Source organism: Artemia sp. Qi Xiang Cuo, chromosome 20 (genome assembly GCF_049724085.1).
Source record: "Artemia sp. Qi Xiang Cuo chromosome 20, ASM4972408v1, whole genome shotgun sequence".
Classification (NCBI taxonomy): Eukaryota; Metazoa; Arthropoda; class Branchiopoda; order Anostraca; family Artemiidae; genus Artemia; species Artemia sp. Qi Xiang Cuo.
In genome coordinates, this window is record NC_142813.1 from 15,012,154 (window position 1) to 15,024,900 (window position 12,747).

Below are 12,747 nucleotides of genomic sequence, written 5' to 3' on the forward strand. Positions count from 1 at the left end.
TATATATATATATATATATATATATATATATATATATATATATATATATATATATATATATATATATATATATATATATATATATATATATATAAAACAAAAAAAAAAAAAAATTAAACAAGCGGACATCACTCTTGGAATAAAATAAAGGAATGCGTATAACCCAAAGATGTACGCAGGAGGGGGGAGGTCTCAGAGCCCCCCCCCCAATTCATGAGTTTATGAGCATTTTTTATTCAAATTATCAAATAAAATTAAAATTTCTCGAGCATACGTGCCTGATATGACTAATTCATCACCAACACAGATTCAAAAATGGCATATTGAAAATAACGGCTTTGTCTAAAGCAACACGTAAGTTTCCGGCGAATTCAGGCTCCTATTAAGCTAGCCTCTGCCTGGAGTTTCACTTTGCTTCGACAGCGCGATTTCATATTGCTGCCATTGATAACCTGGCATCTGATAACACATATAGTCTTTTGGTTTACCTCGCTAATTAACCCTGAATAGATTCAATTTACAGAGGATTAATAGTGCAACAAAGTCTCAATATATCGGAGATAGATGGGGTACAAATGCAAGCAATTAAGAATAGTTTGAATGACAAAAAAAAATAATGAGCACATCACTTTTTCTGATGTTTCATTTTGATACTGTAAACTTCTTAAGTCAACTAATGTATGTAATTCACGAAGGATATATTTATCTGCGGATAATTTAGAATTTTAGAAAGCTATCAAAACCTACCGAAATACCCTTTTCAACTTACGTGGGCATACTTAATCACAAATTATTAATTTTTTTTTAATAGTTAAATTTGAGTTTTAGTAAAATTCGTGCTGTCACTTGAACGTCATCTGAATTTGAATCGTAATTTATATCTCCGTGATACTGCCTTTTCTTAAACACTCTTTACCCTTCTTACAAGCTGAATTAAAAATTATTTTCTTGCAACAAACGAGATTTCCCTTCACCTCAGGAAAAAATGTCCTCACGTCAGAGAATATCTGGCTCACTTCTGATTCAAATCAGTTGAAAAATCATTTTCCCCGGCCACCAAAATTGTATTTAGAATCAAGGAAAGTTGCGTTGATGAAAACCTAAAGATTTTTTTTTTATTAGATCCTAATTAGATTTTATTTATTCTTAGGATTTTTTCTTAGAATTTATTTGTAGGATTATTTATTCTTAGGATTTATTTTTTGATATTCTCCAGGAGCTATGTCAAGTGATAACCACCCTTAGTCTTTACTCACTAAACGTTTGATAAAAATTTACCGTCTTCTGTCAGAGCTAAGCATTATATGAGCTTCGGCCAACCAAAGTTCATAGAACCATTATTTTCGTTACTTTCTACCAGAAATGAAGAATAATAAACAAGAAGCATAATAAGAAGAATAAGAAGCAAAAGCAGCAGGGAATTTCTCAGCATACCAGGGCAACAACTACCGAAAACAAGTTCTATGACCATACTCGCTAAAGATGACGCAAGAAAAGATGTATAACCAATGAACGAGAAAAATTTTCAGCCAATGAATACCGGAAATATTTTTGCCAGAATCTCCACTCAGTCGTCATCGGTGCGAGGAGAACGAACATAATATCGAATAAGATACCCAAAACGAAATAAAAGGAAAACATCCAGCCACTCCCCCAAAAGCAAAAAACTATTGGTTGCCTTTGTTTTTCGACAATCATCCTTTTATTTCGTTCGCACTAGGGTAGGGAATGCAAAAACTTTCGTACCGTGTCAGCATTTCTCAAACAGATACCTGACTTACTAGAGACGGCTCAAGGCTTTTTATTTAGTCATGCATACTTTTTCTATCTTTCTATAATTACGTGAAAGCTGTTTAGTACGAGTATATCATACTCGACCTTATCAAACCTTTATTTTTATCATTTCACAAAGAACAGATCTTTCCCAAAGAACAATGATCTTTCCTAAACATTTAAGGTTGAACCCAGGCCTATTTGGTCAACCAACAAGAATCGCCTCCGTCATTCAAGCCGAGATCAATTTAGCAGCTTTACTACTATACCCAGTCATTGATCAATTGTCAGAAAACACAGACTTATCATACCTTTATTTTTATCATTTCACAAAAAGTAGATCTTTCCCAAACGTTTTGGGCAAAAGCCAGCCCAACCTGGTCAATCAACTAAGATCGCCTCCGTCATTTAAGCACTAAATTAATCGAGCAGTTTTACTACTATACTCAGTCATTCATAAAATGTCAGAAAACCGCAAAAACTTCGCTAACATTGTTCACATTATTTATGTTAAATCTAGTAATTTCTGGCCACACCCATAGTGCTAATAATTAAAAACCCACAAAACAAGATTGAAAAAAAATTATAGGTTTGAAAGTGAAAAACGAATGCGTTATTCTAGGTTTATAAATGTTCTAAAGTACATTGAACAGCACGTTCAAGGAGGAAACAAACAGAAAAATTTCTTCCTTAAAACAAAATAAAAAAAATAATCATTATTTACAATAAAAAATTATAAACACTGAAATAAAATATGACCATTCCCAAAATGAAAGGGCGTATATCAAAGTTTACTATAAAAAGCACAAAATATCATTACTGCATCACAAGGAAATGGCAAGAAAACAAACAAAGAGGTATCCCTCCGGTGGGATCCTTATCCACTGGCCGCATATCCAGATCACGTGTATTTAATCCGAAGCTATTTAGCTGATCTATTTTTAATTAAATATACAAAAACAAGTTATCTTTTCAAATGAAAGTAAAGAGGGACATTAAACCTAAAACGAATAGAACCTAATCAGTATATAGAGGGGGGGGGGCTTTCCTCTCCTCGATCCATTCTCAAGTTCACTGACAAAACAGCGCTTCCCGATTAGAGGTTTGCCGTTTGAATCCTGAGTGCTGCAAGGAAAGGCGATTTGGATATCTTAAATTTTTGTGAAATTTGATTCAGAGACACAAATTTTCTCTCTATTGTTCGAATGTCTTTTCTTACATACCACTGTCTTATTTTTGCTGAATAAGATTTACTAAGGGTCATTTAGAAATTTATTCATTTCTTAATCTATGCTTTATGGCCACCTAGCTGGATATAAAGATCAGACTCCCCATTTGAAATATTTTTGATAAATACTTCATAATCACTTAATCAGGGGACAGCTTCTATCCCCACTTCTTGACTAGAAAAGGCATAACATATGTTTTAATAAAAATTATTCGATTATTTCTTCTGAGTGGAACTACCTACAATCAAACAATGGTTAGAAGATGAATTAGACTCTAATATGAAGGATTATCCTTAGACAAGACACTTTTACATTATATTTTAAAATGGGGCTAGTTTTGAAGTTTACCGGCTATTACTTTCCAAGGATGCCACTATAGATACTTCGGATTAGAAAAAAGATAAGTATGGGAGCAGCGAAGTTTTTCTCCGAGAGAGCAAGAACCTTCTCCGAGTTTTTCTCCGAGAAATCAAGAACCTTCTCCGAGTTTTTCCCCGAGAGAGCAAAAAACTTCAAAGGCATCAAATTAGAGCAGCTTCTTCAAGAATAAAATAGATAAATAGATCTTCTAGAATAAAAGATATTTTTTTAACTTGGCAAAAAAAGGAAAGGAGGATATTAAAACTTTTCACCCTGATTTTTTCTCCCTCTCCACCCCCCTACTCGATTAAAATAAGTTCTTTTAAAATTTCCTCTGAAAATTAGCTTTATTTATAGAAAAAAGCTTGCCCCCTCGATTTTCAGAAATACATTCTCCCCCCCCCCCTCTGTTTTAATGAACTGGTGCTACTTTTTTAAATATGTTTTTTTGACGGATTTAAGAAACTCATAAGATTGGTTTTAAAGCAATTGCCATATCGAATAATAATACTAAAAAAGATATAAGAGGCAACGCTATAGCGTTGCCTCGGAGTGAAGAGCCATAAGGCTTTCAATACACTTTTTATTTATCTAAAAATTATTTTTTTTTTTCACAGAGCCACTTCATTTGGAAACGGTTGCCTTAGAATTCCGGACGAGGCCCATTCAATTAGAAATTGAAAGTTCCTCAGTTTAAAACTTTGATTTCAAAATAGCCTAAAGGTCAAATAGCTATATTTCAAGCGATGACAGCCCCTGAGCCAAGGTCTGTAAGTTTTGCAAGTTGCCCATTGTTTACAAAGTAATTAAAAAAAACTTCGAAAAGAGGTTTTTCCAAGAAAATTATAGAGCTATACGAAACTCATAACGAGCATAAATAGGGCCATATAATACCTCAAACTTAAAACGACAAGAAATTACTATCAAGGAATACGTGATACCCATAACGAAACGAAACTAAGACCTGTCCTATCAGCTTGCTGAGGCATTTAGCCCCGATTGATAGAGCAGGGGGACGAGTCCTTTCGGCAAGTCAGAGATGATGGTCAGTTCCCTCAACCAACAACTGTTTGGCCAATTGTGATTGCCTTACCCAGGCTTAGCCTTTCCGAACCATGATCCTGGGATATACTCTCTCCCATTATCCTTCATCACTTATCCCCCCCCAAACCTTTACCCTGTGGCCCCATGCCCCATTTTTACTCTGTTTTGGTATCTAAATTTATTTCCCTCTATGACTTTCCCACGGGTTGGGACCCAGAATAAGTTACTTTATTTTTCGTTAATTTGTACCCCATTCCCATGTACTCTAATCATTCCTGCAAAACTGTATCTTTTGCCACGAGTAATTTTAAAGTATGGTAAAGGGGGAAGCTCTGTTTCAAATAAGGTTTGGATTTGTTTCCATCGATGGAGGTTAAGAGTCTAGTGAAGCCATTCCCTCTTAAGGCCCGGTATGGTCTCATATGCAAGAACCCCATCCATTATTTCACTCAAATGTAAATTTGAGATGACAAGAGTTTCTTATTTGATCGTGCTACAAATCCTGGTAAGTGATGACCCAGAAACCACAAGGTTGTTATCCCTTTTTAGTTTTTCATTTTTTCCGGTAGCTGTTGAGTAGGCCTACATGCTAGACAATTTCCAAGCCCGACAATTTCATTATTTTCCACCAATCTTGAAGATTCCCTTCTTCAAAATCACGAACCTGGTTGCAACGGCTATTCAGCCTTTTACTGCAATTATTCTACACTGGAGACAAGTTAGATGGCAGTAGATTGTGTAGCCAAGCTATTCTGTAGCTGAAATATGGATATTGTCCAGAGATCGAAAACTAGAAGATTTTATTCAAGATTTTGAAGTTGGCGTTTGTGATTTCGTTTTATCTTTGGAAATTGTGACCAGTGGGAGGCTGTTACAACCGTTTATCTTCGGTAGGAGGTCTTGAGCTCCTGGATCTAATTACTAGATACATGTCCCTTTTCTCCTGTATATAAACTGCTTCCGGTCGTACTTTAAAGGCATTGATTATTCTTTGGATCTAATGGCAAAAATAACTTCGCTTTAAATTAACTATTTCACGACGCCAGAGCGTGATGTTCAAAGCCAGTGAATTGATAATGAAGGAAACATTGGCCCATTCAATTTATCCTTCCCCTGATTAGTCGACGTCCCACTGACCCGCGAAAGAGGCGAAAAGTAGAGTTATATTTTCTAAGCCCCCTTTTGGTTATTTCCTAACCCGTTTAGATTGGGGAAAGCAGGTTTAGACGAGTTCTTATTATATTTTGAGTTGTGGCACCTACATTTACCAATATTGATAAATACCCTCTCCCCATACATAGCAATATTGGTAGCAGCGTGCTCTCGTACCCCGTTTTCAGATATTGGCGAGAATCTATCGCCAAAACCCGCAAACACCTCTCAATAGAGGATCTTTCCACAGCCTTTACAGCTTGAATAAGAGATATATAAACAGCAAAAAACGAACAGCTGACACCTACTTTCCTGAAATTCTTAGAAAAACCATTTAATTTCCCCCGTCTTGCGTCAAAGACAGAGAACTTAGTTTTTTCGATTAAACAGAGTAGAATTTTCTTTTTAAAGCTAAAAAAAGGTAGTCCCTAAAAATATTCTAGCATACCTGCTAGGAAAGTGCAAAAAAAAACAGCTCAAAAGAAATATCATTTGAGAGATTTGGCAGCTTTGGGAGTACCCTGTGGTACTTCTTAGTTTGATTGAAAACCTTACCGACGTAGTGGACGTATTATTTATGCTGTAGATACATTGAATAGACAACACTAAGCTGAACAATAAGTAAATCATTACATATTTCTTTATTTAAACTAGCCTTTCGAACTGTTGACACATTCAACATCTCCTTTCAGTTTTTGCCAAAATTTCGTTTGAGCATTTTGGCAGCCGATAACTTCTACATAAGCAACACTGTGACCTGATGTTTAGTTGACCAAAGTAGATGTCGTCCATGAGGTATATACCAGCAACTCCCAAAAACCTGTTGAAAACTGTGTTTCGCAAAAAAAAAAAAAGAAAAAAAAAGTAGTAGGTAGCATTAGGTAGAATGTCAATGAAACAGTACCAGTAAAATGACAGAATAACGATAACAGGAAAAATAATTTGCATAAACTACTGCTATTTTAACTAATGCTAAAAAAAACTTAACTACTGCAATCTCAAGCCGAATGATTCTAACACAGCTGCGCAGCCTCCCTTTTCACGATTGGAAGCTTCATTATATACCCTATCCTATGAAGTTCATATTTCCTCCACATCCTTTCTTATGACCCTTAGGCCGTTACGGAACAAACTGCTTTTCCTTTGGTTCCTGACGCATGCCCAGAAAGCACAATTTTTGACAATCCGTCATCCTTCATTCGCAAGACGTAGCCAAGCCATCTTAACCTTTATTTCACTGAACCCGTAGAAAGTGGAATCGAATCACATGTTTTCACAGATTATTATTGGTATAATCTCAGTTAAAAGAACACCTAAACAGTCAACGGACAATTCCTCTGTCCATCTCGGACATCTTCGTCAACTTTTTGAGGCACACGCGCTTGAAAGCCATGCTTGACCATTTTCATTACTATACTTTCGAAAATCCTAGTTTGAATAAATGTCTTCTTATTCTTCAAAATCTTTTCAACTGCGGAAAAACACCACTCACCATGGACTTTTTACATGTTCACTACAGGAATAATTTTTACTACATAACACTACCGATGTAAGTTATGCTATCCACTTGATTGATCTCCTCTTTCCCTGACATCGCCTATTCACCTTCATCTATTTGTAGTCTACGCGACTTAGTCTTCTTAACATTAATTTCAAACCTATTCTTCTACCCTGGACTCTCAAAAAGTAATTCATTTATGTGAAATTTTTATTCATTTTCTAATATTTTTGATCTCTGATATTTGCAACATCAACACAATCTAAGTTTTACCCCCTCTTTAGATACCATGTTTCCTATAGATTTAAAGAGTACCAGAGGAGTCAAGAATAACATTCAGGAGTACTTTATGGCAATGCATTTTTCTTTTTTCTAATATTTTTCATATCTGATACTTGCAACATCAACATTATTTAAGTTTTACCTCCTCTTTAGATACCATGTTTCCTATAGATTTAAAGAGTACCCTATGAGTCAAGAATAACATTCAGGAGTCCTTTATGGCAATGCATTTTTCTTTTTTCTAATATTTTTGATCTCTGATACTTGCAACATCAACATTATTTAAGTTTTACCTCCTCTTTAGATGCCATCTTTCCTATAGATTTAACTAGTACCCGAGGAGTCAAGAATAACATTCAGGAGTCCTTTATGGCAATGCATTTTTCGTTTTTCTAATATTTTTGATCTCTGATACTTGCAACATCAACATTATTTAAGTTTTACCTCCTCTTTAGATACCATCTTTCCTTTAGATTTAAAAAGTACCCGAAGAGTCGATAATAACATTCAGGAGTCCTTTATAGCAATGCATTTTTCGTTTTTCTAATATTTTTGATCTCTGATACTTCCAACATCAACATTATTTAAGTTTTACCTCCTCTTTAGATACCAAGTTTCCTATAGATTGAAAGAGTACCCGAGGAGTCAAGAATAACATTCTGGAATCCTTTATGGCAATGCATTTTTCGTTTTTCTAATATTTTTGATCTCTGATACTTGCAACATCAACATTATTTAAGTCTTACCTCCTCTTTAGATACCATGTTTCCTATAGATTTAAAGAGTACCTGAGGAGTCAAGAAAAACATTCAGGAGTCCTTTATGGCAATGCATTTTTCATTTTTCTAATATTTTTTATCTCTGATTCTTGCAACATCAACATTATTTAAGTTTTACCTCCTCTTTAGATACCATGTTTTCTATAGATTTAAAGAGTACCCGAGGAGTCAAGAATACCATTAAGGAGTCATTTATGGCAATGCATTTTTAGTTTTTATAGTATTTTTGATCTCTGATACTTGCAAAATCAACATTATTTAAGTTTTACCTCCTCTTTAGATACCATGTTTCCTATAGATTTAAAGAGTACCCGAGGAGTCAAGAATAACATTCAGGAGCCCTTTATGGCATGCATTTTTTGTTTTTCTAATATTCTTCATATCTGATACTTGCAACATATACATTATTTAAGTTTTACCTCCTCTTTAGATACCATGTTTCCTATAGATTTAAAGAGTACCCTATGAGTCAAGAATAACATTCAGGAGTCCTTTATGGCAATACATTTTTCTTTTTTCTAATATTTTTGATCTCTGATACTTGCAACATCAACATTATTTAAGTTTTACCTCCTCTTTAGATGCCATCTTTCCTATAGATTTAACAAGTACCCGAGGAGTCAAGAATAACATTCAGGAGTCCTTTATTGCAATGCATTTTTCGTTTTTCTAATATTTTTGATCTCTGATACTTGCAACATCAACATTATTTAAGTTTTACCTCCTCTTTAGATACCATCTTTCCTTTAGATTTAAAAAGTACCCGAAGAGTCGAGAATAACATTCAGGAGTCCTTTATAGCAATGCATTTTTCGTTTTTCTAATATTTTTGATCTCTGATACTTCCAACATCAACATTATTTAAGTTTTACCTCCTCTTTAGATACCAAGTTTCCTATAGATTGAAAGAGTACCCGAGGAGTCAAGAATAACATTCTGGAATCCTTTATGGCAATGCATTTTTCGTTTTTCTAATATTTTTGATCTCTGATACTTGCAACATCAACATTATTTAAGTTTTACCTCCTCTTTAGATACCATGTTTCCTATAGATTTAAAGAGTACCCGAGGAGTCAAGAATAACATTCAGGAGTCCTTTATGGCAATACATTTTTCGTTTTTCTAATATTTTTGATCTTTGATACTTGCAACATCAACATTATGTAAGTTTTACCTCCTCTTTAGATACCATGTTTTCTATAGATTTAAAGAGTACCCGAGGAGGCAAGAATACCATTAAGGAGTCTTTTGTGGCAATGCATTTTTCGTTTTTCTAATATTTTTTATCTCTGATGCTTGCAACATTAACATTATTTAAGTTTTACCTACTCTTTAGATACCATGTTTCTTATAGATTTAAAGAGTACCCGATGAGTCAAGAATAACATTAAGGAGTCTTTTGTGGCAATGCATTTTTCGTTTTTCTAGTATTTTTGATTTTGAAACTTGCAAAATCAACATTATTTATGTTTTACCTCCTCTTTATATACCATGTTTCCTATAGATTTAAACAGTACCCGAGGAGTCAAGAATAACATTAAGGAGCCCTCTATGGCACTGCATTTTTCGTTTTTCTAATACTTCCAACATCAACATTATTTAAGTTTTACCTCCTCTTTAGATACCAAGTTTCCTATAGATTGAAAGAGTACCCGAGGAGTCAAGAGAGTACCCGAGGAGTCAAGAATAACATTCTGGAATCCTTTATGGTAATGCATTTTTCGTTTTTCTAATATTTTTGATCTCTGATACTTGCAACATCAACATTATTTATGTTTTACCTCCTCTTTAGATACCATGTTTCCTATAGATTTAAAGAGTACCCGAGGAGTCAAGAATAACATTCATGAGTCCTTTATGGCAATGAATTTTTTGTTTTTCTAATATTTTTGAACTCTGATAATTGCAACATTAACATTATGAAAGTTTTACCTCCTCTTTAGATACCATGTTTCCTATAGATTTAAAAAGTACCCGAGGAGTCAAGAATAGCATTCAGGAGTCCTTTATGGCAATGCATTTTTCATTTTTCTAGTATTTTTTATCTTTGATACTTGCAACATCAACATTATTTAAGTTTTACCTCCTCTTTGGATACCATGTTTCTTATAGATTTAAAGAGTACCCGATGAGTCAAGAATAACATTAAGCAGTCCTTTATGGCAATGCATTTTTCGTTTTTCTAGTATTTTTGATTTTGAAACTTTCAAAATCATCATTATTTATGTTTTACCTCCTCTTTAGATACCATGTTTCCTATAGATTTAAACAGTACCCGAGGAGTCAAGAATAACATTCAGGAGTCCTTTATGGCAGTGCATTAATTTGTTTTTCTAATATTTTTGATTTCTGATACTTGCAACATCAACATTATTTAAGTTTTACCTCCTCTTTAGATACCATGTTTCCTATAGATTTAAAGAGTACCCGAGGAGTCAAGAATAACATTCAGGAGTCCTTTATGGCATGCATTTTTCGTTTTTCTTATATTTTTGATCCTTTTACTTGCAACATCAACATTATTTAAGTTTTACCTCCTCTTTAGATACCATGTTTCCTATAGATTTAAAGAGTACCCGAGGAGTCAAGAATAACATTCAGGAGCCCTTTATGGCAATGCATTTTTTGTTTTTGTAATATTTTTTATCACTGATACTTGCAACATCAACATTATTAAAGTTTTACCTCCTCTTTAGATACCATGTTTCCTATAGATTTCAAGAGTACCCGAGGAGTCAAAAATAACATTCAGGAGCCCTTTATGGCAATGCATTTTCGTTTTTCTAATATTTTTGATCTCTGATACTTGCAACATCAACATTATTTAAGTTTTAACTCCTCTTTAGATACCATGTTTCCTATAGATTTAAAGAGTACCCGAGGAGTCAAGAATAACTTTCAGGAGTCCTTTATGGCAATACATTATTCGTTTTTCTAATATTTTTGATCTCTGATACTTGCAACATCAACATTATTTAAGTTTTACCTCCTCTTTAGATACCATGTTTCCTATAGATTTAAAGAGTACCCGAGGAGTCAAGAATAACATTCAGGAGTCCTTTATGGCAATGCATTTTTCGTTTTTCTAATATTTTTGATCTCTGATACTTGCAACATCAACATTATTTATGTTTTACCTCCTCTTTAGATACCATGTTTCCTATAGATTTAAAGAGTACCCGAGGAGTCAAGAATAACATTCAGGAGTCCTTTATGGCAATACATTATTCTTTTTTCTAATATTTTTGCTCTTTGATACTTGCAACATCAACATTATTTAAGTTTTACCTCCTCTTTAGATACCATGTTTCCTATAGATTTAAAGAGTACCCGAGGAGTCAAGAATAACATTCAGGAGTCCTTTATGGCATGCATTTTTCGTTTTTCTAATATTTTTGATCTCTGATACTTGCAACATCAACATTATTTAAGTTTTACCTCCTCTTTAGATACCATGTTTCCTATAGATTTAAAGAGTACCCGAGGAGTCAAGAATAACATTCAGCAGTCCTTTATGGCAATGCATTTTTAGTTTTTCTAATATTTTTGATCTCTGATACTTGCAACATCAACATTATTTAAGTTTTACCTACTCTTTGGATACCATGTTTCCTATAGATTTAAAGAGAACCCGAGGAGTCAAGAATAACATTCAGGAGTCCTTTATGGCAATGCATTTTTTGTTTTTCTAATATTTTTGATCTCTGACACTTGCAACATCAACATTATTTAAGTTTTACCTCCTCTTTGGATACCATGTTTCCCATAGATTTAAAGAATACCCGAGGAGTCAAGAATAACATTCAGGAGTCCTCTATGGCAGTACATTTTTCGTTTTTCTAATATTTTTGATCTCTGATACATGCAACATCAAAATAATTTAAGTTTTACCTCCTCTTTAGATAGCTTGTTTTCACATAGATTTAAATAGTACCCGAGGAGTCAAGAATAACATTCAGGAGTCCTTTATGGCAATGCATTTTTCGTTTTTCTAATATTTTTGATCTCTGATACTTGCAAAATCAACATTATTTAAGTTTTACCTCCTCTTTAGATACCATGTTTCCTATAGATTTAAAGAGTACCAGAGGAGTCAAGAATAACATTCAGGAGTCCTTTATGGCAATGCATTTTTTGTTTTTCTAATATTTTTTATCTCTGATACTTGCAACATTAACATTATTTAAGTTTTACCTCCTCTTTAGATACCAAGTTTCCTATAGATTTAAAAAGTACCCGAGGAGTCAAGAATAACATTCAGGAGTCCTTTATGGCAATGCATTTTTCATTTTTCTAATATTTTTTATCTTTGATACTTGCAGCATCAACATTATTTAAGTTTTACCTCCTCCTTAGATACCATGTTTTCTATAGATTTAAAGAGTACCCGAGGAGTCAAGAATAACATTAAGGAGTCCTTTATGGCAATGCATTTTTCGTTTTTCTAATATTTTTGATCTATGATACTTGCAATATCAACATTATTTAAGTTTTACCTCCTCTTTAGATACCATGTTTCCTGTAGATTTAAAGAGTACCCGAGGAGTCAAGAATAACATTAAGGAGTCCTTTATGGCAATGCATTTTTCGTTTTTCTAATATTTTTGATCTCTGATACTTGCAACATCAA

The 12,747-nt window shown here is 33.8% G+C and overlaps 1 protein-coding gene across 2 annotated transcripts in view; it reads right to left on the reverse strand.

Moving 5' to 3' along the window:
- The window catches only part of gwl (serine/threonine-protein kinase greatwall), a 148,761-nt gene that overhangs the window by 57,990 nt on the left and 78,024 nt on the right, over positions 1-12,747 (reverse strand). The window lies entirely within an intron of this gene.